We start from the raw sequence: 6,329 nt of genomic DNA, 5'->3' as shown, positions 1-6,329 counted from the left end.
GAATAATCTTGATATATATGTTAGACCACGGACATTGAATTTCACTATATATCCATTGCACACACTACACACTTCACACATGTCACACACTACATAAATTTCAAACACACTACAAACACTACTTACATTTCACACATTTCAAGCATCCTATTTTTGAGCTTTTATTCAGCTTTTAGATTTTTTTTCTATTCAAACCGAACCGAATTAAAAAACTGAAATTTTTCAAAAGTTTAAACTGAATCAAACCAAAAAAATGAACTAATTATGAAATTTTAGTTTGTGTGAAGTGTGTGTATTTCGTGTAAAATTTGTAAGTGTGTGTAATGTGTTTATTTTGCATGCAATGTGTGTGTTTTGACTAAAATGTCATGTATGTGTATTTTTCAATATCCTTCTTTTATCTTTCAAATAAATTGTTTGAAGGTCAAATTCCAACTACAACCGAAAATCTCTTTCAAATCTGGTTCTATTGTATCTCTCTTCCAAAAAATTAAATGGGGAGCTCCCATCCTCCATCTGCAACTTGCCAACCCTTCGTTATTGTATTCTCTCAAATAACACTTTGGAAGGAAGACTGCCACAGTGCTTTGGGAACTTTAGCGGACCTTTGACCATCTTTCATCTAAACCAAAATCAATTTAGTGGCCTCATTCCTTCTACCTTTACTAAGAATTGTAGTCTTATTTGGGTAATAACAAATTCCACGGACGATTACCTAAATCCTTAGTCAATTGCCGAAGTCTAAGGGGTCTCGACATTGGAAATAATAGAATACAAGACGAATTTCCCTTTTTGATGGAACGCCTTCCCAAGCTTAAAGTGCTAGTCTTGAAGTCTAACAAGTTTGATGGCAACTTACCACTTCCTTCACCAGTGAAACTTCCATTTCCTACGATACAAGTTCTAGCTATATCTCATAATGCATTTGTAGGCTCTCTGCCTGAAAGATGTTTAAAGAATTTCAGAGCAATGATAGAGGAAAAGCAAAGAGAGGACACAAAGAGTTTCCATGACAAAGAAAAAGTCAACGACGACTATTATCTAAGTTCTGTGGATATGATAGTCACTTTGAAAGGTCAGGATCGGTTATTGAAAAGACTACTGGAAACCTTCACAACAATTGTCTTATCCTCTAATAGTTTCTCTGGGACTATTCCACCTTCCATAGGAAATCTTAAAATTCTCAAATATTTGAATTTGTCCCACAATAGCCTCACGGGACATATACCTTCATCTCTTGGAAACGTGAGGCAACTCGAATCGTTGGATTTGTCAACAAACAAGCTCGATGGAGAAATTCCAGGTGAATTGACAAGGTTGACATTTCTTGCAAAATTAAACCTTTCAATGAACAATCTTGTTGGGCAAATACCACGATCTAACCAGTTTTCCACATTTGAGAATGATTCATATATAGGAAACTTGGGATTGTGTGGACTTCCGTTGACAAGAAAATGCAAAGAGGATGATGGGAAATCGATACAGCCTGCTGAAGAAGAAGATGATGTTGAAAATGGATTTATAGATGGATTTGGTTGGCGATTTGTTGTGATGGGATATGGAAGTGGATCCATAGTTGGGATTGGAATTGGTTATATGATTATAAGAAGTGGAAGGCCAAGATGGTTAGTGGAATTCTTTTTCGGAGTTGGTTATAAATATAAGACGAAGAAGAACCGCAAACAGGCTGCATCAACACGCAGGGGAACTTGATGGAAAGCCATGAAGAGAATTGTGTGATTTTCTAGTGTTTGATTCGAAACTATTGCTTGTGTTTTAGTCATGTTTTCTATTGTTACTTCTAATATACTCTGTGATTTTATTATGCCAATATGTTCTTCACTTTGAAAAGCAAAATCTGTAGTACAGGAAAATTTAAAAAAATGAACATTCCATTTTCAAATTTCAAAATACACAGACCACCATTTCACTGTCAATTTTTTTGAAGCATGAAGTTACATTTTATAGTAATGTATCAAATTTCAAACTATAAAATAGGTTTTACATCATAAATTGTACAAACGATGTTCTTTTATTAAATTCCTTAATTATCTCCTGCTTTGTATCAATTTCCATTATTTAGCATATTTAATCGAACTGTTCACGCCATAGCATAGGTATTCGACGAGAGGCTCAGTTGACAAAACACTGTAACCGAAGAAACCAATTAATTTCTTGTTACGACCTCAACAACCTCGCCTACTGCATCTGCTGCAGAGACGAGCCCAGCTGCAGAGACGAGTCCAGCTTCCTCGTCAACTGAGGAGACGGTAGAGGAGAATGGAGGTGAGGAGAAGATATCAGGGGAAGACGTGTTAGCAGAGGAGAGCGTAGCGACCAGGACGCTGAGGCCGCAGGAGCAAATCAGACGACCGGATCGATATCAAAACTTCGTTGCCAAGTAGGCGCCGAAGTATGGAGAGCAGTAGAATTAGGAGTTAATTAAATTAAGTATTTTGCTTTACTTGCTTATTGTTATTTTATTTTATTTTTGAACTTAATTGAGTCGAGCGTTTTATAAGCTCCGTCGGGTTTTCTTTGTTGGTTCTTTCCCGATGAATAGGTCTAGGTCGAACCAACCCTAGGGTCTTAGATGTATAAATAGGGCTATTCATTAATTCTGTCATTCAATTAATGAAGTAATATTTTGCCCACATACTTGTGTGATACACAAACAACAAAACCCCTTCACGCTGCTGACGGAAATCTCTTCCGCGCCAGCAACCTATCCGTTTTGTTTCAGCCGCCGATCCCAAGCTTAGAGACGCCGGAATCGTGTGTTGTTGGTTGGTGACAGGAATTCTTCATTAAGAAAATCGTTATCTTAACATTTCTCCAGGCCCAAAATAAAATTCAACTTTTTTCACCAAATATTTTTTCTCCATGCCCAAAATAAAGTTTTATTCCACGGTCGATTTCTTTCTATGGGCCCAACTACCGGTTTATAACTTACATAAATATTGCTCAATGCTCTTATCATTTAAGACTAGATTCATGAGATTACTCAGTTTTATCATATCACTTGTGTTATGGACTAATTAAATGATTGTTTGTGTATGTTTGACTAAAATCATAGCAAATTTCCTCAAGATACATTGTTACGGAACAAACTTTTGAGAAAAATGCAGCTGAACACAAAAAAAATTAGATACGGTATTTCATATAGACATGACAATCGAACAGCTCCGTATAAATCAAAATCAAATACATATAATCTGACAAAATAATTATAATTGTTTATTATCAATTATTAATATTGTTTTATCAATTAGTAATGATTATTATTACTATAGTAGTAATTAGTTATTAATGACTTTCTCAATTAATAATTTATTAAAAACATCTTAATAGAAAATACTATGGATAATTTTATTAAATATATTATTATCATTATTATTCTCATCGTTATTAATATTATTATAATTATTATTATTGTTTTTATTATTGATTTATATAAAAACATACTTTAATTATATAAGGTAAATTAGTTAGTTGAATTTAACTAAAGCAAGTAATCTTCCTCAACTGTCAACGATATATTAATTGAATTGAACTAAAGTAAACAATCTTCCTAATTTTTCTTGATTACTTCACACAAAAGATAAGAAATATACAATGACCTATAATGTGTGTTTGTTTATCTTGACAAAAAAGATGTGTAAGACGAACAAGATAACTATTCCTAAACCCATCTTCTCTTGATATCTTAATTGAATTTCAGTAGAGTAAGCCATCTTTCTAAATTTTCTTAACTTTTCTTGACACAAAAGATAAGTAATGCATAATTAATGACCTAAAACATGTGATATTCTAATAAACTCGAACAAGATTAACTTTTTCATAAACCCTATTCTTCACTTGACTTCTCCTTCACCCCTTAAATCATATGGCAAGAGAAACTCATTCTATTGATTCAAAAACCAATTTTCAAGAAGATCTTGTGTTATCCGTAAAATGTATATCTTCGGAACTTCGCTACAACAGACATGAATATGTTGCCTTCTCACACCGAGCGGACCGGCTGTTTTTGATATTGGAGGCCAAGGCAAGGCGGCCTAATCTTCGCATCGAGCCTCCAAAATTCAACGGAGACGACCCATCGGGCTGGATTTACAAGGTGCAATCTTATTTCGACTATTTTCAGCTCTCAAAAGTAGGGTTGGCACGGTACGGTATACCGCACCGAGAATGTCATACCGCATACCGTACCGCAAATTGCGGTATGACTAAACGTCATACCTACACCTTACCGAATTTTTCGGTATATCGCATTGCGGTATACCGAAAAATTCGGTATGTCAATATTTGAAAACCTTTACCTTACCGATATTTCCAATATGACGTACCGTGTTGCGGTATACCGCAAATCATACCTGTTTGATATATAAAATATTAAAGAATTGAGATTTAGAATTAGGGCAGAATAATGAATTAATGATGGCTGCTACTGCTTTACGAATTATGCCTCTAATCTTTCTTTAGTTTTAAAAATATAAATATTATAATTTTATAAATAATATATATATTAAAAAATATATATTTATTAACGGTATATACCGTAATTTGCAGTACATACCGTGATTGCGGTATGATGCGGTATACCGCGGTATATGCAAAATCCATACCTTTACCGTACCTTAATCTACCGGTAAGGTATCATACCGTACCGAAAAGTGCGGTATACCGAAAATTCAGTATTTTCGGTATTTTTTCGGTATGGTAAGTGCGGTATTTCGGTATGTTTTGCCAGCCCTACTCAAAAGAGAACCGTTTACGCTTAGTTTCGCTACTATTTGAACACCCGGCGTCCAACTGGCTCCAATACCAACACGATAACAATTTGCTAATGTCGTGGCCTAATTTCTTGGAGGACGTGAAGCGGAGATTCGACCCTCCTCGGGTGTTGAAAGTGACAGGTACTGTAAAAAATAATAAATTCTACCCCATCAGCTATCCTATCTCATCTATACCGTTGGGCCTAGCCCATCTGGTGTGCCTATTCATATAGAAGTAGGTAACATAACTCTGTAATCTGAAAACACAAGCTGAATGCAATCTGTTCTCCTGCCGGTGGATGTTAGCCAATACAACGTTAGTGTCCCCTTACGATTCTGTTTGCCTCGATTACAGAATTACTCTATTCCATCACAACTCTTTTAGGGTGGCCCCAGTCGATGATAGATCTCTTTTATCTCATGTATCATCTTTATTCATGAGTGGAAATCCGAAGTTCATATGTGTGGCCAATTTCTAATAGGTACGATTTCGGGGGAACATGTCCAAACCTTAATCAGTGGCGGCAGTACACATAATTTCATCCATCCGAATATTGTCACTAAATTTCAGTTGCAGGTTGCAACAATCAATCCTTTATGTGTGCATGTGGCGAACCAATCCTTTCCATGGGTATGTGAGCAAAAGTGTAACAACACGAAGTTATCATTATGAGGACATGAGGTTGTTGTCGATTTATTTGTGTTCCACATTGATGGTCCGGACGTGGTCCTTGGAGCTCCGTGGCTGAAGAGCTTGGGTGAGATCAACCGAAACTATGACGACCACACGATGGAATTTAGGCATAAGGATAAGGTCGTTACGTTGCGCGGCATTTGGGAGAACGGACGGCAAATTATTTACAATGCAGTGAATGTTGCTAAGGGATATGAAATGTTGAAGATATTGTGATTAGTATCAAGTCACTTTACCATGTTTATCATAGTTGATTTAGAATTCTAATTGTTGTCTTTATTGATTTGTTATTTTATTCTAAATTAGGTTTCAATTTCGTTTTAATTTGTTTTAGTTATTGAAATAGGACTCTTGATGTATTATCTGTATATATAATTGTGGGTGATCAAAATGCAGAGGCATCAAAAGGGATCAATTTCATAAACTTCAACAACTAAAAATTTGAAATTGAGAAAACCACAGAACTAGCGATTAACAAGATAAAAGAAATAGAAATACAACTCGAATTCAAGCTCTCATGACATCCAAAAACGAAAAAATAAGTAAGAAAAAAAATTCAACAACTCAAGAAAGAGTTCAAAATTAGACACAAGAAGAGCACGCGATCCTCCTTCTATCTTCCAATCTAAATTCGAAACAACTCAAGAAAGAATATTATTTATTTGTTTGCAGAATACAGAACATAAAATAGCTCAATTCGTAACATAATTTAATATATATATTACAACTCCAGATTTAATTTGAAATTGAGCACCACCACAAAGTAGCAATTAGCAAGGTAAGTGAAATGGAAATACATCTCAAGAAAGAGTTCCAAATTAAACACAAGAAAAAACACAATCCTCGTGTTGTCTTTCAAT

Source organism: Salvia hispanica, chromosome 1, assembly GCF_023119035.1.
Source record: "Salvia hispanica cultivar TCC Black 2014 chromosome 1, UniMelb_Shisp_WGS_1.0, whole genome shotgun sequence".
Classification (NCBI taxonomy): Eukaryota; Viridiplantae; Streptophyta; class Magnoliopsida; order Lamiales; family Lamiaceae; genus Salvia; species Salvia hispanica.
The sequence above is the reverse complement of the archived record's forward strand: the minus strand, read 5'-3'. Positions refer to the sequence as shown.